The sequence below is a fragment of the Gossypium hirsutum genome, chromosome A12, assembly GCF_007990345.1.
Source record: "Gossypium hirsutum isolate 1008001.06 chromosome A12, Gossypium_hirsutum_v2.1, whole genome shotgun sequence".
Lineage (NCBI taxonomy): Eukaryota > Viridiplantae > Streptophyta > Magnoliopsida > Malvales > Malvaceae > Gossypium > Gossypium hirsutum.
This window is the reverse complement of record NC_053435.1, coordinates 57,088,233-57,116,116: the sequence shown is the minus strand read 5'-3', so window position 1 is coordinate 57,116,116 and position 27,884 is coordinate 57,088,233. Positions and strand designations below refer to the sequence as shown.

At 37.3% G+C, this 27,884-nt stretch overlaps 1 non-coding gene across 1 annotated transcript; it reads left to right on the top strand.

Annotated features, from left to right (window-relative positions):
* Positions 1-23,029: 23,029 nt before the first annotated feature.
* Positions 23,030-23,136, top strand: LOC121211926 (small nucleolar RNA R71). Its single transcript, XR_005907142.1, has one exon. It is a non-coding gene; the product is annotated as a small nucleolar RNA R71 (small nucleolar RNA).
* The last annotated feature ends 4,748 nt before the right edge of the window (positions 23,137-27,884 follow it).

Sequence of the window (27,884 nt, the reverse complement as noted above, 5' to 3'; positions counted from 1 at the left end):
AATTATTCAATCATTATTATAACTAAGCATACCATTACAAGATATCGTCCTTTCAAATTCATACATATTAACGCATCATTCTATATCGTATTCAATTTTTCACATAATTTCATACTTGATTTGGCTTTAACAATTATTTCAATTCCCATCACTTGCTATATAAATAGCTTCCATATATTAATCAACATTGCATTTATACAACAATTTTACATTTCATTTTTCAATCTATTATCTCATTTTCATTCCACATATTATGTCATTTTAATATCAAATATAGAACTTTATTGTTTATTTACCCCTATTAACACGACTCGAACTTGAACGGATACACGGATCTAACCAATACACCAATTGACACCCAGTGCATCATCGTATAAATCCAAAGTAATAATTATGCCCAACACTATATAAATTGACACCTACTGTTTCATCAGTTAAACCGAAACAAATTGGCATCCAGTGCATCATCAACTCGAAATCGAAGAAATCCCTGAACTCTTCCTATCCTATGGTATGCCATCTATATCTAACTTAGTCCAATACAGTTAATAGGGTTTCATTTGACTTTTCAAATACAACCAATATTGAATTCTCATATTTGCACATTATCACAATTACACATATATTCATTTCAAATTTCCAATTACTCAATACATTCATAACATATGCCAAATCAATCCAATTCAATCAACTATGAATTGAATTTAATTGTAAAGCACATTAAGTCTCACCTCCAATGCTTACCATATGCAATAATTTCAAATGCAATAATTTATAACTTAGTTTAGATTATAAAAACACAAACTGTGGATTTTGAGATATTTAAAGTCGATTTTATCCTTCCCCTTTTTAATCGAGAATTTCAGTATGACATTAGATATGGAATTAAAACAATTAAAATACATTAATAGAACACAATTCAATTTCACATTGACTATTTCAATTTTTACTCAATATTTGTCTAAATTCCAATTTAGTTCCTAAATCGAGACTAATTTTTATTCTTCAATTTAATCCTATATTTTTATACTAATTTTACTTTAAGCTAACTTTAGCTCCATATTTTCAATTAAACCCCTAAATTTCAAAATTTTCACAATTTAGTCCCTATTGCACAAAATTTACAATTTGTTCTACAATTTAATCATTTTCCATTTCTAGCTTAAAAATCTATCAATTTAATCCCTAATACTAAAACTATTCAATATTAACAACATTTAAAGTCTTAATAATTGTTAAATTTTCAACATGGGTCAGGTAGTACTAAACGCTGGGATTCCAAAAATATAAAAATTATAAAAAAATGGACTAAATTAACTAACCAATTGAAGTTTGAAACTTATGAGCCCTTAGGCTGTGCGTCTTTCTCCTCTCTTCTTTCTCTTTGTTCTTTTTCTTTCTTTTCTTTTTAATTTGCATGTTCTCTTTCTTTTATTTCCCATTTTTTTTATTATACTAATTATTATTATTATTAAATAATACATATATACATATCAATTTCATTTAATTAATTATAAAATATAACATATATATATTAACTATTATATATATAATACAACATTAATGCTATCTACCACATTAAAATTTTGGATAATTACTACTGTAGTCCCTCTATTAGTTTTTAATCTATGATTCAACTTTCACCTTATGCGTGATTTAGTCCTTATACTATAATAACTCTTTATTAAAGCAAATTCACCTAACCGGAACCTAATTAACTACGCAACTAGCTTCGTAAATATTTATTAAAAAAATGTTTACAAGTCCAATTTATGAGAACAGAGTCCCGGGAATGCACTTTTTGACACCCCTAACTATAGTGTCTGTAACAACCCGATTTTAGTTAAATCGGAATAGTAGTTTTGGAACCACAAATCTGATGTTGGAAAATTATTTTAATATTATTTTATGTGTTTACAGTATGGCAGCATGTATGTGTGAAAATTTTGTGAGCTAATTTTATCATTTAATAGCTCAATTTGAGAAAAAAAAGACTAAATCGCGTAAAATGCAAAAGTTGCATTCTATTTGTTAAAAGTGTTTAGTTGCTATGATTCATTAAACCAAAGGTCCTTATGATGATATTAGACCATTGATAGTGGGAATGGTCATAAATGGGCATGTATTAGGTGATTTTATAATGGTTTCATTAAGGTTAATTTTGGTATTTGGTAAATAAAGTTGTTATTAATAAAAACAAATTTAATTTTGGTCCATATTTATTTCATCTTGGCTGAATATTAAGGGAGAAGAAATCCATTGATGGTGTTTTAGGTTTCGGCACATATTAAGCTTGATTAAGGTACAGTTTTTAATCCGTTTTTGATGATTTCTACATTTTTGTGATCATTGCTTTGAGTACTAGCTAGCCTGTGCCATAATTTTTGAGTTTGTTGTTGATTTTCTAAATTTTCATTGATGAATGCTTGATTTTTTAATGGTTTATGATTGAAATGGAAGATAAATGTCAGATTAATAAGTTTTGTTAAGTGATTTTGGCTAAAAATGCATTTTAGGGATTAAATTGTGAAAAGTATAAATTATGTGGTTGAAATGTGAAATAAATGTGAAATCTGGACTGCTAGGGGCACTATGGTAATTTGGCCAAGCATGAGTTTTGTCAAATTTGGTGTAATTTGTGTTTTTGTGGAATAAGGACTAAATTGAATAAATGTGAAACTCTAGGGGTTAAAGTATAAAAATGCCCAAATAAGCATTTTTGGATGAAATTGAATGAATAGGTGATTAAATGAGCTAAATTTGAATTCATATAGATAAAGAAAGATAGAAATCGGATTTAGACCGGGGTAAATCGAAAGTTGTCGAGTAGTCGATCCGATCCATTCATTGTATATACGGGGTAAGTTCATATGCAAATAAATACCTTTAAATTGATTTATAAATGTTTAATGGTCATTAAATTGCTATGAATGTTGAATGAGCAGATACAAGAAAGAATCGACGAAGTTATGATATACAAAAGTCTCGTACGAACCTTAGGAATAGTATAGGATACAAATGTCATGACATTATAATTACCGAGATGTGATTACATGTAAGATCATGTCTGGGACATTGGAATTGTATTGTGATTACGTGTAAGACCATGTCTGGGACATTGGCATCGTTATATGATTTCGTGTAAGATCATGTCTGAGACATTGGCATCAATATGTGATAACATGTAAGACCATATCTGGGATATGGCATTGTACGAGCTATATATGATTTCTAAGTATCCTTAACGATTTCGAAAGGTTCAATGGGAAAAGTCAAGTTGAGAAAGAATGTGTAAATAACTTAAGCGACTCAGGTATGTATGAGATTCATACAAGTATTGAAAAGTGAGATATTTGATGAATTCACTTATGAAATTCAATATGTATACATTTGGGAAGGTTTGTAAGCTTATATGTGTTTGCTCATTTTGATGGAAATGATATTGATTCATGTGTAATTTTATTTGTATATGGCTTACTAAGCTTTTAAAGCTTACTTTGTGTGTTCTTCCCCTGTTTTATAAATTATAGAAGCTAGCTCGGATATCGGGGATCATCAGGAACCGTCATCACACTATCGACTACTTGTTGGTTCTTTTGGATGCTTTGTAAATATGGTATATGGCATGTTTAAGCTAGTGATGTGATGATATGTTTTGAGTTATAATATTAACCATGAGATTTGGCTTGTAAATGTTGGTGTGTGTTTGGCCATATAAGTTGGCTTAATTCATAAGTTTGATAAGTAATATAATATGCATATAATGTCTTATGTTTTGGCAAGTTTAGCATGGATTCATGTGTTTGCTAGATGGCTAATTGATTTGACTAATTATCAATGATGTGTCATGGTTGAGAAATGGCATGTTGTAAATTGGTTTTAAGATAATGAATTGATATGTTTCGAGACATGAAATAGTTAATAAGATGGTGAGAAAATGCATATAGAAGTTAAGGTTATGGCATATTGTTTTGGCATGATTTTGGTTATAGATTTGAGTAGTGAAATGGATGGAATTTAAATGGTATGAAATGTGCATGAAATGGTCATTTTTGGTTGCCTATTGTATGTGAAAATAATTCCAAATGAATGCTTTTAGGTACATGAATGTTAGGTGGGAGTAATGGCTTAAATCAAGCCTATTTTCGTGCCACACAGTTGAGCACAAGGGTGTGTGACTCAACCGTGTAATCCCTGATCTTAGTTAAACAAGTCAAAGAGTTACACGGCTTAGACGCACGGGCGTGTCTATTGGCCATGTGTGGTACACGAGCTGGTACATGAGCGTGTGGTCAAGTCAATATACCCTCCAGATTTCACATGGTTATAGCACACAGGCATGTCTCCGGTCGTGTGATACATATGTATTGCCTGTTTCCACACGGCCTATGACACCGGCTTGTCTGGTAGCCGTGTGAGGCATAAGGCTATTCACTCGGGCGTGTGAACCTTGTATGCATGAAAATTGTCTAAGTTTCTTAAAGTTTTTAAATGTTATCGGTTTAGTCCCGAACCTCTTCCAAGCATGTTTTAATGTCTCGTAGAGCCTTATAAGGGACAGTATGATTATGCTTGATTAGTGTTTATGTGATAATGGATTCATGTATGAGAAATGTATGTTGTATACTATAATTGATCGGTAATGCCTAGTAGCCCTATTCCGACGACCGATACGGGTTAGGGATGTTACATTTATTAGTATCAGAGCTACGGTTTAGTTAATTCTAGGACTAACGTAGTATGTGAGAGTCTAGCTATACATGTCATATATATCTATTGCGATAGTGTGATGATTCCTAATAGTGTAAAGTGTGTTTTTATATAGTAAATGGATTCCGAACGAGCTTTAGTTAACGATGTGGAAAGTAATGCGCCAGCTCCCGCTCAAGGGACAGCGCCTATTGAATCTAGACCCCTGATGATTAGCCACGAAGGAGAGGCTAAACAAGCCTTTTTCCATATGATGAGTAAGTGATTCATGGAGTTCGTTCGAACGAATCCGGCTGCTCAATAACCTCAATGAATGGCTTGTTAGGCTCAAGGGGGTTCACTAAGGGTTAATTATGAAGGTAGGCTTTTATGGAGTAAGTGGGTTAAACCCTTAGTGCCTTTATCATCTCGACATATCAACTCAAATGGTGTGGTTTTGACATGCATAATCAAAGCAAATTCTAGAATAACAAATCAATATTGACGCACTCATAGCAACAATAAAAGTGAGCATGAAAGAAATAATATATGCTCTAAAGGCTCAAGATCTCACAAACATTATGGCTTTTTGATGTTAAACCTATGAATTTCAACTCAAGATAATGCCTAAACTTGGGGAAACAACCTAAAAAAATTTTTAATTCTCAAAAATCAACTTATCATGCTTGATTCTCTAATTCCTTAAAGTTTAAACAATCAATGCATAAATGTCTATGTTTTAATTCAAGATTTATCAATAAAAATCATAAATTAATCAAAATCCATTCTAAAAATGATATGATTGATTCACGTGAGAATAAGATAAAATTTAGGGATTTTTTTTATAATGATATAGATAACCCCCCACACTTAAGATGTACATTGCCCTCAATGTACAATGATGTATAATAGTAATATAAAGATATTATCAAAAGAGAGAGGGACAGAAGTGAAACTTCCTGAATGTTAAATGGAATCCTTGAATTGGATTCATGGAGAGTGGTCGGCTAAGGCAAGTGTGAGATTGGAGGAGGATACTCTGATGGTGGTAGAGGTTCGTTAGTCCACAAGTCCTGTGCCAAAAGAATATTATATCTGGTGGTAGCTATGGTCGTGGTCGAGCAGGACATGGCAATGGTGGAGAACCTTTTCTAGTGGAGTTGCAAATTCCTAAGTAATAGTGAGCTTTGGATCTCTATATAACTACGATAGAATCATTAACTCTTTAGGAAATATAAAGTAACATGATTACTCGTAAAGAAATGGCCGAAAATATAAATTACTTGATATAAATTATAAAACCTAAAGATGAAGTAAAAATAGTTTTAAAAATAAAATAAAAAGTAATTTAAAAATGTAAATAAAGATAAAAGTAAACAAATAAAAATAAAGTAAAGTCTTTAAAAATCTTTATCGCCAGATGGTTCGCTAGGTAGGGGTGGCGATGAGATGTGAAAGTGCTGACAAATTTGATGTAGAGTTGCATCAATGTGATCAAAGCGCTGAAAATATTGTTGTTCGAATCGAGTGAGGCACTCAGAGATGTTAGAGAGTGAAGCCGCCGCATGAACTAGATGATGAATAGGTGGTGGATGAGAGGCTGGATCCTTGTGAAGTGGAGGGACATCATCAGTAATGTCCTTTGGGTGCTCCTGCTCGGCTGACTGGACTAGGTGGTACTGAGGAGGATCAAATCCACGTCGTCGCTCGATCATCCTTATATGCAGCATACTCGAGATGCCCTATGGGGACATCTGACCAATGAGAGTGAGGGAGGATGCTTACCTCGCCGTGTTGTGGAGACTGAAGTATCGTGCCAGACGAGTCACATAAGGGCCTATGGAAATGACTCCCTTTTTGTGCTGCTCCGTCTGATGGCAAATGGTGAAGGTAATGAAATAGGTGAGGTGGAATACGTGCCCATGCGCCATGCCCTATAAAAAGTAGGTGTCATTGGTGTTGACGAAGTCGGTGCTCTCTCTTCGCCCTGTCAGGGTATGGGCTAGGATGGCGTGTAAATATCTCAGGCATGGGGCGAGAGCCGATGCCTTGGAGCGACTAGGGTCATAGGTGGCCGAAGTAGGGACAAGGGCCATCCAGCAGTTTGACGGAGGGTAGTGGATGTGGCGATGGAGGCTGGAAAAGTCGTCGTCGTCCATGAACTCCTCCATGTATAGTCCTAACGTGACTCCGAACTCAGGCACACTCAACTGGCGAACTAAACCGCCGAGACGGAACTGGACCATTTCGGGATCAACGAACTCTGTCATAATGAATTGAAGATGGAAGGTTGAACAGAGTTCAAGTGTGAGCTCGAGGTACGTCGGCTTGACAATCTCGAAGAAAAGCCCCCACGGGTCAGTAGTCAGGAGGGCCCGGACAGCGTCAGCGATTTGGATCTGCTCGAGTGCAGCCTAATCAATACAATGGCCCACACCTAGGGGTCAGGCCCGTGGTATCTGAAAGAGTTCCTCCTGAGGTCCCAGGGGAAACCATAGGAATGGGTGCCAGATTTCAGTGGTAGGATCCGAGGAGGATGCTTCTCCTTTGTGCTTCTTCGAGGCGGGGATGGAAGTCTTCTTGCCTCATGGATTTGACATGATATACCTGCAAGAAAAACTACTATTATATCTTAATGAATAGAAAAGATAACATATACTAACAAATTTGACAAGAAATTAACCATGAATTAAACTAACAAATTCAACCAAAGCCTACTAACACTAGCAAGACTCAACCAAAGGCAACCAAACTTGATGGCAGAGATGTTATGGAAAATGGCATAGTGATAGCATAACTAGATTCAACACGAAAGAGATTAAAGTAGCTAATAATGGTAAGAAAATGGTATAAAATACGTGAAATAAATCTTAAGAATGAGGATGATATGGTAAGCAATTAGTAGCAAAATATAAATAATAGGGTAAAAATCAAGATTATCATGATAGTAAGCATCAAAAGAAATGAAAAGAGATGAGAAAACCGTTAGTGGAGGACCGGTGGCCGGAGGAGCGACACTGTGATTGTAGGGTGTGGTTGGGGTCAGCCATGGGCGTGGGTATTGAGGCCATGTGATTCTGGCAAGGGTAAGAAGAGCGGAAAGGAGAAAGAGAGGGGAGAAAATGGAAAAAGAATGGAGAGTTTAAGGGTGGCCGGTCAGTGGGAGAGGAGAGATTTCGGCAGCGAGGGTTAGGGTTTTGGGGAAGGGGATGATGAATAGTGGGGGGCTTATATAGATATTGGGGCACACGGTCGTGGGGCAAGCCCGTGTGCCCTTATTTCAGCTCGTGTGTTTCATGATTTTCAAAATTAGACGCGTCTGAAATTTGGCCGACGCCCGTGTTCTTTGGGCGTGTTGGTACACACGGCCGTTTTTGCTTCTCCCAAGCTTGTTTATATATGCGCACGCCCATGTTAATTTGACAGTATCGACCACGGCTGGTGGGCACGGGCGTATCGCACGCCAGTGTTGATTTGACAGAATTGCCCACGGCCACGTTGCACTACTGTGGCAATGTATCGAATCCCGTGTTGAGGAAAAATTTTACTTTGTTCTCCCACGACCGTATCGCACGGTCGTGTTGCCTCCTATGGTATGCACATGGCCGAAGGCACGCCCATGTGCCTTGCCGTGTGGATTTGGAAAACCTACGTTTAAGGAATCAGTTAATGATTTAGATGTTAAAAACTAAAATGTAATGAAATCAACATTGTTAGTGCTCGGGTTGCCTCCCGAGAAGCGCTTATTTAGAGTCTAAGCTCGACTTTCCTCTCTTATTGCATAGTCATGGTGGTGCGAGGAGTTTACACTCCTCCTTCCTGCTATCAATTTCATCAAAATAAGGTTTTAGATGACTACTATTTACCTTAAAAGTGCTAAATTTGGGATGAATTACCTCGACTGTACCATATGGAAAAATGCTAAGTACCGTAAGAGGGATTGGTCCATTAGGTTCAGAAGTGGCAATAAGAGGGTCTGCTGCATCTAATAGTACTTTGTCTCCAACTTTAAGTTGATTTGGTGAAACATTGAGCCTGTCATGGTGTGGTTTTGGTTTATTGTGTATTCTCGATTTTTGTGTCCGCTATTTATCTAGTTCCTCGATTTGTAGCCTTCGTTCTTCATAGATGGGTCCTTTGTTGTTACTTGAACAAGGTTCATGTGTACTCTTCGAACGTGTTTCCTGCAAAGAAGGTTGCACTACATGATCAGTATTAGTAAAATTTCGAGCTTGAAGAGTGATTGTTTCATCCCCCACATGAAGTGTGAGTTCACCTGTACCAACATCAATAATAGTTCTAGCAGTTGCTAAAAAGAGCTGTCCTAAAATCAAAGGTACGTCACTATCCTCTTCCATGTCTAGAACAATTAAATTAATTGGTAATATAAATTTATCGATTTTGACAAGTACATCTTCAATGATACCCCTAGAAATCTAATGGTTTTATCGGCTAACTGAATGCTCATCCTAGTTTGTTTGGGTTTCCCAAGACCTAGTTGTTTAAACATTTTATAAGGCATGACATTAATACTAGCCCCTAAATCAGCCAATGCATTATTAACGTCCAAGCTACCAATTAAACAAGGAATCGTAAATGTGACAGCCCTAATGTGACCCTAGTCGGGAAGTGGTTTCGGGGCCACAAAATCGAGTCATAAAAATAATTAGCTGTCATATTTGATGCTTATTATATGTATATATGCATGTGTGAAAATTTTATATTTGAATTTTGTTTAATTGTAGGTGAATTTTAGTAAATAGGACTTATGTGAGAAAATTTAGAAATGTTCTAGGCAAATGTAAAGTGGCCTATTAATGCATGTTATAGAAATGGTGGGTTTGCATGTCAAATTGCCCAATATTTGAGCTAGTGGCCGGCCATGCTATGGGGCATAGCATATTTTAAGCATGGTGTGCTAATGTGGTATGTAGGAAACAATAAAATAAAAAGCTAGTAATAAAGAAATGGAAAAAGGAAAATGATGAAAACAAAGAAAAAAAATGTCCATCCTTTTTCATTCTTCTTGACCGAAATTCAAAAGGAAAGAAAGGAGGAAATGTTGAAGAGATTCGGCCATGCTTGTAGCTAGGTTAAGGTAAGTTTGATGTTGTTCCATGAGATTCATGCATATTTTTGATGTTAGTTTGAGTTCTACCTAGCCCATGGTTTAAATCTTGCTATGTGATGAAGATGATACTCGGCCATGGGTGTTGTTTTCTTGGTTGGTGTTTGTTTCATGCTAAATCTAGATGAACAATGGGGGTTGTCATTTAGGTTAAGATCAAAGAAATTAATCTTGTTAAAACTTTGAACTAATAATGCCCATATGTGTGATAGCCGAACATAGACTTTGTTTAAAGTCTTGGTCAAAGGCCGGTTAAGTGTTTTGGAAATGATTAAGCTAGGTGTTTGATCTTTTCGGTTCGGCATAGTACATAAAATGTTGCTAGATGGAGAAAAAAATTCGGCCAGCAAGAGGTGTGCTAAGGCCGAATATAATTTTGTATATTAATGAGTAATGCATGTGTTGAATTGATGGAATGGAGAGGATGTTTTAATAGTGCATATATGTGTATTAGCCAAGTTTTGAACTTGAAACAAAATGGTATTTGGTCAATACAAGTGACCATACTTGTAGAATGTATTAAGTATGCAATCGGCCTCAACATAGACATGCATGTTCGGCCACACGAATGAATGCATAGATTGATGTTGTACATTCGGCTATAGGTAAGCATAATGATGATCCTATCTTGACTTAGACAATCGGCTCAAGGAGAATTTGTTAAGTGCTTAGTTAATTGATATTAGGTTAATGATGTGTGTATTTGGTCATAAAGGTGCACATGAGGAAATGTTTGATTAATTGTACTAAATTGCTCAATGTGATTAAAAATGCCTATGACCATTTTGTATTTGAGCTAAAGGTGGCCATATGACCTATCAAACTCCTTGTCATATTCGGCCATAAGCAAGCATAATGAGACTTTAATAAGTTAAATTTGTTTGGATTAGCTCAAGAGCTTAGAGGACCACAGTTGGATAAGGGAAAGGAAAAAGTGATCGAATAGCCGCAGAAATTGTTCGACCACCTCCGAGGTAAGTTTTCGAGTAATGAAACTTAGATTATGATTCGATTAGATTATGTCACAAGCAAATCAAAATCATGCTCTTTGTATGTGGCTATTAAGCCGAAATTTGTAAGTGTGATAAGTGTCTTGTGTTTGAGCTTTGGTAATGAAAATGAAATATGGATGTGTCATGATTTATTGATATATGTGCATGGTTATTCGAATGATATCCGGGCTAAGTCCCGAAGGCTTTTGTGCTAAGTGACTATATCCGGACTAAGATCCGAAGGCATTTGTGCGAGTTACTATATCCGGGCCAAAACCCGAAGGCATTTGTGCTAGCGACTATATCCGGGCTAAGTCCCGAAGGCATTTATGCTAGTGACCATATTCAGGCTAAGACCCGAAGGCCTTGTGCGAGTGGTTATATCCGGCTAAATCCCGAAGATACTTGGGTTGGGAATGAGCGATCTTGCTGTAATAATTTCAATTAATACGCTCGTAAAATCCCAACAATGAGGTATGTTTTGTACATGCATTGGATTAATTGATTCCTTTTAAGTAGTATTCGCTCAGTCGATTAATGAACTTCCGGCCTTTGGCTAAGTTGATCTTTTGTGTGTGAATATAAGGGTTGGTAATGTGAAGTAAGTATGATATTGAGAATTTGTGCATATGAAATTATCCGTTTAGCCATATGAATGCTACATTTTAGTTGTGTCTAATTTTATGGCTCAAAACTTACTAAGCATTAAATGCTTACTCCGCTTCTTTGAATCTCTGTTTTATAGATTTTGGTTCGTCAGCTATCGAACTCGGGATTATTGAAGTCGAAGTCGCCCACACTATCAAAGCCCCTTTTGGTACACTTTTGGTTGAACTTTGTAATGGCATGTATAGGACTACCCTTTTTGTTGTTGGTCATGTACCCTTGGGTTTTGTATAAATTTGGATAGCCATGCGAAAATGGCTTAAATATACTTTGATCATAACATTATAATCGTTTTGTATGTTGTTCGTTGAGAGGTATGGAAATGTTTGGTAACGATTAGCCATTGGAATGGTTAATCATGATCATTTTGGTGCTATGTATGACAACCTCTAGTTGATTCATGGAAAACCATGACATAGGTAAAGTTTACCTTAAAAACAGATGCTGACAGCAGCAGTGGTGTGGATTTGAAAAATCACTAAAAATAGTAGGAATCGAATTAAATAGTGAATAAATTATGTAATCGAACCTTGATGAATCTATTTTCAAATGGAAGAAATGAAACGATCATATGAGTCGTATGTTAAGAGATATTTAAGTTTTCGTGAAACAGGGATAGAACAGTTTCTGGATTCCCTATTCTGACTTCGGAAATTCATTACAAATTAACCAGAGATAATTAGAAGTCATGCTATATATTTATAGATTCCTTTTCGAGTCTAGTTTCTATAGAAACAAACGGCATCAGTATTGAAGCCCTGTACAAGGAGATATCCAAGTCGTAATGTGTGAAGGTCAGAGTAGTCAAACCCTGAAACAGGGGAGACTTTAACTAATAAACTATACTAATTGGCCCGACCAAAAATTCTAGAAAAAAATTTGGTGATTTATATATGAGTCTAGTTTCAGGAAAAATTTACAAAACTGGTTTTTGAGTTTTGAAACTCAAGATATGATTTTTAAGGCGACAGTGACGCAGTAACCCTTTTGTCTGGAAATTTTTAAATGGACTGTGGAAATAAATGTATTATGTCTGTTAGCACCTCGTGTTCGACTCTAGCAACGGGCTCGGGTACGGGGTGTTACAATTTCATTGGTATCAGAGCCACGGTTTAGTCGATTCTAGGACTACCGTACTACATTTGGGTCTAGCTATACATGCCATTATGTGATTATTTGATAGTGTGGTGATTTCTGACATTTGCAAATGTGTGTATTTATAGTAATGGATCCTGATCCTGACCGAGCGGTAGCTGATGATCTCGAGAGTGTAGCGCCTGCTCCCGCACAAGGGACAGCACCGGCGGACTCTCAACCTAATGCTAGTAATCCGAGTGATGAAGCTAGACAAGCTTTTTATAGCGTGATGAATGATTGGTTCAACCAATACATTCGAACTAATACAGCTGTTCCACAACCTCCATTCCCGAAAAACACAACCCCCGCACCTACGATACCTCTGGTAGCTGACCAAATAAGGTCAAATAAGCCCCCAGTTGACAGAATTCGAAAGCATGGGGCTACTGAATTTAAAGCTACGGACAGCGATGATGCCGAGCAAGCTGAATTTTGGTTGGACAACACTATTCGGGTACTCGACGAGCTATCTTGCACGCCCGATGAGTGCCTAAAGTGTACTATCTCCTTGCTACGTGATTCTGCCTACTATTGGTGGAATACGTTGACTTCTGTTGTGCCCAGAGAGCAAGTAACTTGGGAGTTCTTCCAAACCAAGTTTCGAAATAAGTATATCAGTCAGAGATTCATTGACCAAAATGAAAGGAATTTCTTGAACTCAAACAAGGTTCCATGTCGGTTACCGACTATGAACGAAAATTTGTGAGGCTTAGCCGGTACGCGCGAGAATGCATTTCTTCAGAAGCTGTGATGTGTAAACGTTTCGAAGATGGACTGAATGATGATATAAAGCTGTATGTTGGCATTTTAGAAATCCGAGAATTTGTGGTACTTGTCGAGCGAGCTTGCAAAGCCGAAGAGCTCAGTAAGGAGAAAAGGAAAGCCGATGTGGGAGCAAAGGAGTTTCGTAAGAGATCTTCAGGAAAGCCCTTTCAACAGTCATCGAAGAAATTTAGAGATGACTTAGGCTGGTCTAAGGACACTTCGGGTTTTTCTAGACGAGACCGTGATCGACCCCTTATGAGTGCACGAGTCACTTCGGTCGCCAGTGTTGGGAATGACCGTCGAGATAGAACGGAGTGTCAGTATTGTGGTAAATGGCACTCGGGGAGTTGTAGATTCCATGACTGCTCCTGTTACAACTGCGGATCAGTTGACCACTTCATTAAAGATTGCCCGAGGTTGTCTGAACAGAATGTAAATCAGAGTGGGAAACCGGGTGCTACCACTACTCGAGGTAGACCATCTAGAAATACGGGCAATGCTAGTGGTGGTCAGAGAGGATCTAGAGATGCTACGACCAGATCTGAGGCTCGTGCTCCTGCTAGGGCTTATGCTATACGCGCACGCGAGGATGCTTCCTCGCCAGATGTTATTACCGGTACTTTTACTCTCTTTGATACTAATGTGATTGCTTTGATTGACCCTGGTTCTACTCATTCTTATATATGTGAAACCTTAGCATCCAGTAAGACTTTACCTATTGAGTCTACTGAGTTCGTAATTCGGGTGTCAAATCCCTTGGGTCGTTACGTGCTTGTCGACAAAGTGTGTAAGAAATGTCCCCTAGTAATTCAAGGTTCCTGTTTTTCGGCGGACTTGATGCTTTTGCCGTTTGATGAATTTGATGTTATCCTCGGTTTAGATTGGTTGATCGTGCATGATGCGGTTGTGAATTGCAAAAGCAAGACTACTGATTTGAGGTGTGCAAATAACGAGATAATCCGAGTTGAGTCTACGGACTTAAAGGGGTTGCCAGTTGTAATATCATCAATGTTGGCCCAGAAATATGTAAGAAAGGGGTGCGAAGCATACCTTGCATATGTACTTGATGACAAATAGTTAGAAAAGAAACCCGAATCTGTGCCGGTGGTTTGTGAATACCCGGATGTTTTTCCCGAGGAATTACCAGGTTTACCACCTTTTCGGGAGGTAGAGTTTGGTATTGAGCTTGTACCTGGGACAATGCCGATTTCGATAGCTCTGTATCGTATGGCACCAACCGAGTTAATAGAGTTGAAAGCTCAGTTGCAAGAATTGACGGATAGAGGTTTCGCTCAACCAAGTTTCTCACCTTGGGGTGCACCAGTATTGTTTGTGAAAAAGAAGGACGGAACCATGAGGTTGTGCATCGACTATCGTCAGCTGAATAAGGTGACAATAAAGAATAAATATCCGATGCCACGTATTGACGATTTGTTTGATCAACTAAAGGGAGCCTCTGTGTTTTCAAAGATAGATTTGAGATCGGGTTATTACCAGTTGCGAATTCGAGATTCGGATATACCCAAAACTGCTTTCAGAACGAGATACGGTCACTATGAGTTCTTATTGATGCCGTTTGGGCTCACTAATGCCCCTGCGGTATTTATGGATTTGATGAATCGGATCTTCAGACCGTATTTGGATCGGTTTGTAGTCGTGTTTATCGATGATATTTTGGTTTATTCGAGAAATGAAATCGATCATGCTGAACACCTGGGATTAGTGTTGCAAATTTTACGGGATAAGCAGTTATATGCTAAGTTCAGTAAGTGTGAGTTCTGGTTAAGAGAGGTTAGCTTCTTGGGTCATGTGGTACCGCATAGGGTATTCGAGTTGACCTGAGCAAAATTTCAGCCATACTTAACTGGAAGACTCCGAGAAATATTACTGAGGTTCGGAGCTTTTTGGGACTTGCCGGTTACTACTGACGGTTTGTGAAAGGTTTCTCGATGATAGCCACACCAATGACGAAACTACTTCAGAAGGATGTTAAGTTTGAATGGACAGAAAAGTGTCAGAAAAGTTTCGAACAATTGAAAACTCACTTGACGGAAGCTCCAGTACTAGTGCAGCCCGAATTAGGCAAGGAGCATCATTTATAGTGATGCATCCCTACTTGGGTTGGGTTGCGTATTGATGCAAGAAGGTCGAGTTGTGGCCTATGCGTCGAGACAATTAAAGCCACATGAGAAAAATTATCCGACCCATGATCTCGAACTAGCTGCCATCGTATTCGCGTTGAAAATATGGCGACACTACTTATTTGGTGAAAAGTGCCATGTATATTCGGATCACAAAAGTCTCAAATATTTGATGACTCAAAGAGCCTGCGACAAAGACGTTGGCTCAAGTTGTTAAAAGATTATGAGCTTGTCATTGACTATCACCCGGGAAAGGCTAATATGGTTGCGGATGCCTTAAGTCGTAAATCACTGTTTGCTTTACGAGCGATGAATGTACACTTGTCTGTTCTATCTGACAATGTGTTAGTGGCAGAATTAAAGGCCAAACCATTATTGATTCATCAAATTCGTGAAGCCCAGAAAGTCGATGATGAATTGGCTGCAAAACGGGCTGAATGTGTTCCGAATATGGAATTAGAGTTTCAAATTGATGATGACGATTGTTTGAGGTTCAGAAGTCGGTTGTGTGTTCCAAGAAATTCAGGACTCAGTTCGATGATTCTGAACGAAGCTCATTGTAGCCGAATGTCAATTCACCCGGGAAGTACGAAAATGTACAACGATCTGAGACGTCAGTTTTGGTGCCATGGTATGAAACGAGACATTTCCGATTTTGTTTCGAAGTGTTTAATATGTCAGCAAGTGAAGGCGGAACATCAAGTGCCTACGGGTTTACTTCAGCCGATCATGATACCTGAATGGAAATGGGATCGAGTCACGATGGATTTTGTATCTGGGTTGCCATTGTCAGCAAGTAAGAAAGATGCGATTTGAGTTGTTGTTGATAGACTGACTAAGTCGGATCACTTTATCCCTGTACGCACGGCTTTTTCAATGGATAAACTAGCTGAATTGTATGTTTCTCAGATTGTGAGATTACATAGGGTACCTACTTCTATTGTGTCGGATAGAGATCCGAGATTCACCTCACGATTTTGGAAGAAATTGCAAGAAGCTTTGGGTACCAAGTTGCATTTTAGCACCGCTTTTCACCCCCAAACCGATGGTCAATCCGAGCGGATAATTCAGATACTTGAGGATATGTTGAGATGTTGCATCCTCGAGTTTAGTGGTTCATGGGAGCGGTATTTACCTTTGATTGAATTCGCTTACAACAACAGTGTAACACCCCAAACCCGAAACCGACACCGGAGTCGAACACGAGGTGTTAACTGGCTTTAACCCCTTACAAAATTTATTTTCCAGACACTGCCCAATCTGTGTACTAGCCGCTTTAAAAATCATATCTTGAGTTTCGTAACTCGAAAATCAGTTTCGTAATTTTCCCAGAAACTAGACTCATGTGCCCATCTATGTATTTTTTTCTAGAATTTTTGGTTGGGCCAATTAGTACAGTTTATTAGTCAAAGTCCCCCAAGTTGCAGGGGTCGACTACACTGACCTTTGCCCATTACGACTGGGATATCTCCCTGCACGGGGCTTCAATACTGTTGCCGTTTGTTTCTATGAAAACTAGACTCAGAGAGGAATCTGCACATATATGGTACGACCCCTAATTATCTCTGGTTAATTTATAATGAGTTTCCAAAGTCGGAGCAGGGAATCCAGAAACCGTTCTGGCCCTGTCCCACTAAAATCTGATTATCTCTTAATATACTGCCCATATGATCTTTTCGTTACTTCCTCATGAAAGCAGACTCATCGAGCTTCGATTACATAATTTATTCATCAATTAATTCCACTCCCACTATTTTTAGTGATTTTTCAATCTCATGACACTGCTGCTGCCAGCATCTGTTACGAAAGTAACTAGGTCCATTTCATGCCTACCCTTGATCCAATTCAATCGAACATTCGTGCCATTTTCGCATGGCTTAAAATTTACATGCCATAATTCAAACACAACGTACTAGCTTATACATGCCAAAATGATCTCCTAAACACACTAAGAAGAAAGTACCAAAACTTGCTGTCCGGTGTGATGACTTCAATGACGGCCCGACCCCGCAAAAATAGATGAGTCCAAGCAACCTATAGTGGGTGACAAGGAAACATCGAGTGAGTTTATAACTCAGTAAGTCATAAGCAATGCACTACCATCTATCAACAACATTATCACAAGAGGAAACAAAATGGAACGAGACAATTTACTCCATCCATACCGAACCATACCATAGTTCCTCCAACTTATCAATTCAATTTCATATCAATTCATGCATTCACATTCTATATACTCATCAATAGGACATTGAAGCAATTTCATAAATCGATTTATTTTCGTTACAATTAAACGACTATACGGCCTTTCACCCATCCTACGATAAAACTTATGTATGTGACTTCAAGTATATTTGTCACATAGGTTCGAACTTACCGAGCTCAACACCAAGTATAAGCATAGCACCTATTAGCCACGTACTCAAGACACTTACCCGACCCGCTGTCCGCGATCGACTCAATAGTGTCGCACACATAGTGTCCATAATAATTCACGAATGTATATTGAGCCCGCACACTCAGTGCTATATAATCAACTCGCACACTTAGTGCCACGTAATCAAATCGCACACTTAGTGCTACATAGTCAGACTCGCACACTTAGTGCCGCATGGTCAATTCGCACACTTAGTGCATCATATACATTTCGCACACTGAGTGCAACATAGTCAAATCGCACCCTTAGTGCTGTACAATTTAATCCCGCGCACTTAGCGCCCATCTCATGGTCATAAATGGTTATCCCGCACGTTTAGTGCCGAGATCAACAACTCAGTACATCTTACCTCTTTTCATTCATTCAACAATTTCATCATCACATACGTACATGCATATATATATGTATATTTATTCATTCCAATCAGCATCAATACATACACATTATGACCATTTGAAATACTACCCACTACATGCTTAATGACTTACCTCGTGTTGGGTAAGACGGTTCCAACTCGGCTACTCGATAACCTTTTCTTTGCCTTTGCTCGATTCACCTCCTTTAGCTCCTTGAGCTCATTCTAGTTGCATGCATGGCCAAACCTCTTAGAAACTTTTCCCCTAGGCACCGAATATTCAAGAGCTTCTTAATCAACTTGAAGATGACCAAATGCCTTAGCTTCACTTTCTTCTTTTTTTCTTTCTTTAGGTACGGCTATTATGGTAAGGAAAAGGATGAACACTCCTTCTTCCTCCCTTATTTTATTCATCTTTCATCTTCTTTTTTTTCTTTTTAATTTACTTCTTTTATTATCCAATCCACTTACCAATATTAAATAATAAGCAACATAAACTTGGAGGAATGGAACCATGCTTGGCCGGCCACCTATCAAGAATTGGGCACCTTGACATGCAAACCCAAACTTTCTCACCTTGTTATTATTTAATCCTTTCAATTTATCTATCATCTTTTCTAAATTTCTCAACTAAGTCCTTTCATGAAAATCCACATTCCTAAGGCTAATTTTAGGCCTTTGTTATTTCCACACATACACTACCACATTTAATCTATGCAATTAAAATTAAAAAAAATAAATTTTCTTGTAACTCGGTTTTGTGGTCCCGAAACCACTTCCCGACTAGGGTAAATTTTGGGCTGTTACAAACAGTTTTCAATCAAGTATTAAGATGGCACCTTACCAGGCTTTGTACGGTCGTAAATGACGTACACCATTGTTTTGGACCGTGCTCGGTGAAAGTAAAATTTTCGGGAGTTGATTTGATTAAAGATGCTGAACAGAAAGTAAAAGTAATCCGTGAAAGTCTGAAGGCAGCCACAGATCGCCAGAAGTCGTAGGCGGATTTGAAACGAAAAGGCATTGAGTATCAGGTGGGAGACAAAGTGTTTCTTAAAGTTTCACCTTGGAAAAAGATACTCAGATTTGGCCGTAAGGGCAAATTGAGTCCGAGATTCATTGGGCCGTATGAAATCTCCGAACGAGTTGGTCCAGTTGCGTATAGATTGATTTTGCCCCCTGAACTTGAAAAGATTCACGACGTCTTTCATGTTTCGATGCTTCGACGTTATAGATCCGATCCATCGCACATAATTAATCCATTAGAGGTTGAAATTCAACCTGATATGAGTTATGAAGAAGAACCAATTCGTATCCTGGCTCGTGAAGTGAAAGAGTTACGAAACAAAAGGGTTCCTTTAGTAAAAGTGTTATGGCTCAAACACGGAATGGAAGAAGCTACTTGGGAGACCGAGAACTCTATGAAAGAACGATACCCAAACCTATTTACCGGTAAGATTTTCGGGGACGAAAATTTCTTAAGTGGGGGAGAGTTGTGACAGCCCTAATGTGACCCTAGTCGGGAAGTGGTTTCAGGGCCACAAAATCGAGTCATAAAAATAATTAGCTGTCATATTTGATGCTTATTATATGTATATATGCATGTGTGAAAATTTTATATTTGAATTTTGTTTAATTGTAGGTGAATTTTAGTAAATAGGACTTATGTGAGAAAATTTAGAAATGTGCTAGGCAAATGTAAAGTGGCCTATTAATGCATGTTATAGAAATGGTGGGTTTGCATGTCAAATTGCCCAATATTTGAGCTAGTGGCCGGCCATGCTATGGGGCATAGCATATTTTAAGCATGGTGTGCTAATGTGGTATGTAGGAAACAATAAAATAAAAAGCTAGTAATAAAGAAATGGAAAAAGGAAAATGATGAAAACAAAGAAAAAAATGTCCATCCTTTTTCATTCTTCTTGACCGAAATTCAAAAGGAAAGAAAGGAGGAAATGTTGAAGAGATTCGGCCATGCTTGTAGCTAGGTTAAGGTAAGTTTGATGTTGTTCCATGAGATTCATGCATATTTTTTATGTTAGTTTGAGTTCTACCTAGCCCATGGTTTAAATCTTGCTATGTGATGAAGATGATACTCGGCCATGGGTGTTGTTTTCTTGGTTGGTGTTTGTTTCATGCTAAATCTAGATGAACAATGGGGGTTGTCATTTAGGTTAAGATCAAAGAAATTAATCTTGTTAAAACTTTGAACTAATAATGCCCATATGTGTGATAGCCGAACATAGACTTTGTTTAAAGTCTTGGTCAAAGGCCGGTTAAGTGTTTTGGAAATGATTAAGCTAGGTGTTTGATCTTTTTGGTTCGGCATAGTACATAAAATGTTGCTAGATGGAGAAAAAAATTCGGCCAGCAAGAGGTGTGCTAAGGCCGAATATAATTTTGTATATTAATGAGTAATGCATGTGTTGAATTGATGGAATGGAGAGGATGTTTTAATAGTGCATATATGTGTATTAGCCAAGTTTTGAACTTGAACCAAAATGGTATTTGGTCAATACAAGTGACCATACTTGTAGAATGTATTAAGTATGCAATCGGCCTCAACATAGACATGCATGTTCGGCCACACGAATGAATGCATAGATTGATGTTGTACATTCGGCTATAGGTAAGCATAATGATGATCCTATCTTGACTTAGACAATCGGCTCAAGGAGAATTTGTTAAGTGCTTAGTTAATTGATATTAGGTTAATGATGTGTGTATTTGGTCATAAAGGTGCACATGAGGAAATGTTTGATCAATTGTACTAAATTGCTCAATGTGATTAAAAATGCCTATGACCATTTTGTATTTGAGCTAAAGGTGGCCATATGACCTATCAAACTCCTTGTCATATTCGGCCATAAGCAAGCATAATGAGACTTTAATAAGTTAAATTTGTTTGGATTAGCTCAAGAGCTTAGAGGACCACAGTTGGATAAGGGAAAGGAAAAAGTGATCGAATAGCCGCCGAAATTGTTCGTCCACCTCCGAGGTAAGTTTTCGAGTAATGAAACCTAGATTATGATTCGATTAGATTATGTCACAAGCAAATCAAAATCATGCTCTTTGTATGTGGCTATTAAGCCGAAATTTGTAAGTGTGATAAGTGTCTTGTGTTTGAGCTTTGGTAATGAAAATGAAATATGGATGTGTCATGATTTATTGATATATGTGCATGGTTATTCGAATGATATCCGGGCTAAGTCCCGAAGGCTTTTGTGCTAAGTGACTATATCCGGACTAAGATCCGAAGGCATTTGTACGAGTTACTATAGCCGGGCCAAAACCCGAAGGCATTTGTGCTAGCATCTATATCCGGGCTAAGTCCCGAAGGCATTTATGCTAGTGACCATATCCGGGCTAAGACCCGCAGGCCTTGTGCGAGTGATTATATCCGGCTAAATCCCGAAGATACTTGGGTTGGGAAAGAGCGATATTGCTATAATAATTTCAATTAATACGCTCGTAAAATCCCAACAATGAGGTATGTTTTGTACATGCATTGGATTAATTGATTCCTTTTAAGTAGTATTCGCTCAGTCGATTAATGAACTTCCGGCCTTTGGCTAAGTTGATCTTTTGTGTGTGAATATAAGGGTTGGTAATGTGAAGTAAGTATGATATTGAGAATTTGTGCATATGAAATTATCCGTTTAGCCATATGAATGCTACATTTTAGTTGTGTCTAATTTTATGGCTCAAAACTTACTAAGCATTAAATGCTTACTCCACTTCTTTGAATCTCTGTTTTATAGATTTTGGTTCGTTAGCTATCGGACTCGGGATTATTGAAGTCGAAGTCGCCCACACTATCAAAGCCCCTTTTGGTACACTTTTGGTTGAACTTTGTAATGGCATGTATAGGACTACCCTTTTTGTTGTTGGTCATGTACCCTTGGGTTTTGTATAAATTTGGATAGCCATGCGAAAATGGCTTAAATATACTTTGATCATAACATTATAATCGTTTTGTATGTTGTTCGTTGAGAGGTATGGAAATGTTTTGTAATGATTAGCCATTGGAATGGTTAATCATGATCATTTTGGTGCTATGTATGACAACCTCTAGTTGATTCATGGAAAACCATGACATAGGTAAAGTTTACCTTAAAAACAGATGCTGACAGCAGCAGTGGTGTGGATTTGAAAAATCACTAAAAATAGTAGGAATCACTCAAGGTTCGGTTTCTTTTCCTGCTAGTAAGGTGGTTGTTGAAAGCCTGGGGATGTTGTGGCCTTTGATTTTCTTGACCACCTCGCGAGAAATTGGGATGGTTCCTCTAACCTGCATTATAAGTGTTACTATATGGGTTATTTTGAGGTCTGGAATTATTGTTACCCATATATTTAACTTGTTCCTCCTCGATACTAGGGTTGAAGGATTGATATTCTGTGTGTACTCCTCCATTTGAATCGTACCTCATCACGGGATGTACCTCAGTAGAACCACACAAACTATCAATCTTTTTATTTAAAAGTTCTACCTAGTTAGACAGCATAGTAACCGCATCGAGGTTGAAAACACCGACTGCTTTTGTCGGCTTTGTTCTAATGACTTGCCACTGATAGTTATTCAGTGACATCTCTTTAAAAAATTCATAAGCCTCTTCAGCTGTTTTGTTATTCAAAGTTCCACCGGTGGCTGCGTCGATAAGTTGCCTTGTTGAGGGGTTCACACCGTTGTAAAATGTCTGAACTTGTAGCCATAGAGGTAAACCATGGTGAGGGCACCTTCTCAATAGATCCTTGTATCTCTCCCATGCATCATAGAGTATTTCTAGATCCATCTGCACAAAAGAAGAGATATCATTCCTCAACTTAGCCATTTTAAAAGGCGGAAAATATTTAAGTAAAACTTTTTTGGTCATTTGTTCCCAAGTAGTGATTGACCCTAGTGGTAACGAGTTCAACCACTGTTTAGCCTTATTCCTCAATGAAAAGGGAGATAACCAAAGGCGAATAGCATCATCAGAAATGCCATTGATCTTAAATGTGTCGCAAAACTCCAGAAAATTTGACAAATGAGTATTTGGATCCTCATCCTGCAAACCATCAAACAAAACAAACTGTTGTATCATTTGAATGGTGTTAGGTTTCACTTCAAAATTATTTGCAGCAATAGCAAGTTTAACTATACTCGATTCGGCTCCTGTTAAAGTAGGTTTAGCATAATCATACATAGTACACGGAGCAGGATTCTAATTTATTGGATCAGCAACAATTGGAGGAGGTAGTGGGTTTTCCTGATTTTCAGTCATCTCCTCAGTTTTGGTGGAAATATCTTCCTCTTGCTCTTCTTCTGTGTATCTTAGGCTTCGCCTTATTTCTCTTCGGTTTCTGTGAGCTGTGCGATCGATCTCACTATCAAAAAGTAATGGTCCCGACGGGTTTCTTCTATTCATAAACTATAAAAACCTGCCAAAAGGAAAAAGAAAATTTAGTAACAAAAATCAAAATAAAATTTAGATTGCAATAAAATAAATGGCTAAAGTAATAAAAATTAAGTGTTCCTAATATCTTAGTTCCCCGGCAACGGCGCCAAAAACTTGATGTGAACAAATCACGATAAGTTTTAAATTTATGAATGATCGTACTTGAAAACTAACTATTATCACGATGAAGGCAAGCGCACCTATCAAACAGTAGTATAGTTTATAGCAAGACCGGAATGTCGAACCCACAAGAACTAAAAGTACTAGTATTAACTCTCTTTTTATTATCTAGCCTAAAAATAAAGGTTTTTTTATCTAAATTAATTAACTAAACTAAGAATGCATAGGAGGAAAATTGGGAAAATACTTTTGGGAAAAACTGATTGATTTGGACAATACCCAAGGGAAAATCCACCTAGACTTCACTTGTTATTTGACTCTAAATCAGACGGTTTATTCACTTGACTTGATATGTAGAAATCCCTAAGTTATATTATTATCTCTCTCGAGACTAACAACGTCTAACTCTAGGTTGATTAATTGAAATCTCTTTCTATTTAAAACCCTAGTGTTGCATTACTCGATCTATGGATTTCCTTATTAGGTTTCATCCTAATCCGGCAAAATTATGTCGCCCTATGTCTAGGAGTGCAGTCAACTCCGCTTAATTATGCTAGATCTACTCTTAGACAGGGACTTTTGCTTCTTTGAATAAGCACATCAATACTAGAATCAATATCCTGGAATATTAAAGCAAGAATTAAGTACTCATAATTAAGAACAAGTCAAATATTTATCATATAATTCAGAAAATAATAACAAGATCCGTATTAGGTTTTATTCCCTTTAGGTATTTAGGGGATTTAGTTCATATGTGTAAAAGAAAACATCTCAGAAGAACAATGATAACAAAACATAAAGAAACCCAAAATCCTTAAGGAAATAGAAGGGAAATCTTCAGTCTTAAAGAAGAATCCGGCTTCTGAGATGGATCAATTGGCTTTCTTCGAGTAATTCCTTGCCTCTTACTCCCTGTGCCCTCTCTAAGTACCTCTTGGGGTGTTTATATAGGCTTTAGAATGCTTCAAAACCCTCAAGAGTAGCCTTTTCTGAATAGGACTAGACTTGGGCTCGACAGGGACACGCTTGTGTGACACACTCGTGTGAGGTGGCTTAGGCCGTGTTGCAATCTATTAAATAGACACGGGCATGTGAACTACCTGTGTGAGGAAGTCCAGGCCATATTGATTTCCCATGTCAACCCATTTTCTCCGTTTTTTGCCCGTTTCTCGCTCTTTTTACTCTCCTATTCTCACCTAAGTATAAAACATGAAATTAAAGGGTTAGGAGCATCGAATTCCACAAATCTGATGATAATTCATCCAAAAATATGCTAAGCATTGGATAAAAATATGTATAAATTATGACTTATCAATGGTATCCGAGTAGATCCAAGTAAGATATCTGCCATTATAGATTGGAAGCATCTGAGAAATGTTTCTGGGGTCCGCAGTTTTCTAGGACTAGTAGGATATTACAGACAGTTTGTAGAAGGCTTTTCGATGATTGCAACTCCGATGACAAGATTGCTTCAAAAAGATGTTAAGTTCGAGTGGTCAGATAAATGCTAGAAAAGTTTCGATCAATTGAAAGCTTTATTGACAGAGGCACCAGTGTTAGTTCAGCCTGAATCGGGTAAAGAGTTCGTAATTTTCAGTGATGCATCATTAAATGGCCTGGGTTGTGTTTTCATTCAGGAAGGAAAAGTTGTAGCTTATGCCTCGAGAAAATTGAAGCTGCATGAAAAGAACTATCCAACGCACGATCTAGAATTAGCTGCGATTGTGTTCGTGTTGAAAATTTGGCGTCACTATTTGTTTGGTGAGAAATGTCATATTTATACCGATTGCAAAATCTTAAAATATCTGATGACTCAAAGAGATTTGAATTTGCAATAGCGGAGATGGTTAGTATTGTTAAAATACTATGACTTAGTAATTGACTATCATCCGGGGAAAGCGAACGTAGTTGCTGATGCTTTGAGCCTAAAGTCCTTGTTTGCTTTGCGCACTTTGAATACACATTTGGCTTTGTTTGACGATGGTTCGTTAGTAGTCAAGCTGAAAGCGAGACCTTTGTTTATACAGCATATTTGTGAGGCTCAAAAGTTTAACAATGAACTGCAAGTAAAACAGGTTCAGTGTGAGTCAATTTCTGATTAAGAGTTCCAAGTTGATTCTAATAATTGTTTAAGATTCAGAGATCGAATTTGTATTCCTAGAAATTCAGAGTTGATTCAGATGATTTTGAACGAAGCACATAGTAGTTGTTTATCAGTACACCTGGGAAGCACGAAAACGTATAATGATTTGAGCCAGTTTTATTGGTGGCATGGTATCACTACATCAAAACAGGTTTTTAGCGAAGTTTTTAGCGGCGCTTGGACAAAAAATGCCACTATAGATTGAGCATTAGCGGCGTTTTTCTATAGATCGAGCATTAGCGGTGCTTTCTGAAAAACGCCGCTATAGATTGAGCATTAGCGGCGCTTTTTTAAAAAAGCCGCTGTAGGTCGACCATTACCGTCGCTTTTTAAAAAACGTCACAAAAAAATTAAGCACAACGCTGTCGTTTTATGTTGAGCTTTAGTGTCATTAGCGGCGCTTTTTGAAAAATTCCACTATAGATCGAGCATTAATGGCGCTTTCTGAAAAACGTCGCTATAAATCGAGCTTTAGTGGCACTTTGTCAAAAACGCCGCAAAAACCATTTTATCTGTCTATTTATTATTTAAATGGTTTATTTATATTAATTAAAATACAATTTATTTTTAATTGAATATTTAAATTCTTCAGAAAAAATAATGACACGTAGAAAAATTTTGAAAGTAAAAATATAGAAAAATATATCTTAAAAATGAAAAAATTAAAATACTATTTTTTAAAATAATTTTAAAGTTTTTTGGGTATATAACTGATTGTTTGTCAATTTATATATTAAATAAATTCTTATATAATCGTAAAAGAGATAATATTAATTTTAAAATATTGAATTAATTATCATTATCGTTTTCTGTTTATGGTTTAGGGTATATGGTTTAGGGTTTAAGGTTTAGGAGTTGCTATTTTAAGGTTTATGGATTATGAGTTTAGGGATTATGGTTTATGGTTTACGGTTTAAGGGTTGGGGTTTAAGGTTTAGGGGTTAGTGATTAGTAGTTAAGGGATACGGGTTAAGAGTTTAGGGATTAAGGGGTTAAGTGTTATGTTTTATGGTTTAGGGGATAGAGGTTAAGGGTTAAGGGTTAAGGGTTTAGATTAATTAGTGTAAAAAATATACGTTAAAAATTTGAAATGCTATTATTTAAAATAATTTTAAATTTTTTGGGGGGTATATGACTGATTGTTTTTTAAGTTATATATTAAATAATTTCATATTTTAAAGATTTCAAATTTTATCTAATTCTTTTAAATATTAGTTAAATTTTAAAATATTATTTATTTAAATGAAAAAAATTAAAATACTATTATTTAAAATAATTTTAAAATATTTTGAGTATATGACTGATTGTTTGTTAATTTATATATTAAATAATTTTAAATTTTAAAGGCATTAGCGGCGTTTTTTCATAAACACCGCAAAAGGTAAGTAATAAACGCCGCAAAAAATTATTTTGTTCTAATCAAAACGGTGCCGTTTTATTGACTTTTTAGTGACGTTTTTGGTAAAACGCGGCAATAGGTCGGGCTTTAGCGACGTTAGGAAAAAGACACGACAAAAGGTTATTTTATTTTAGACAAAACAACGTAATTTTGCTATCCTCAATTTTATCCCTAACCTATATACCCAAAAAACCTTACACTGTGTTTGGTTCGCCGTATTACCCAATCCATTACGCCTCGATTACGCGCGTATTACATTACGCCCCTATTCCGGCGTTTGGTTCGCTGTAATAGGTATTACGCGCATATTACAATACGCCCCTAATCCCTAAATTCCCGTGTTTTCCAATCCCTTCCCAAATCGCTGTATTAGCTATTACGTCCGGCCTCCCTCCCCATCTCTCTGTTTTACCCTCCCTCCCTACCCGACCCTCTCCTCTTCCGTCCTAATCAGTTTCTCCTCCCATTTCCCAC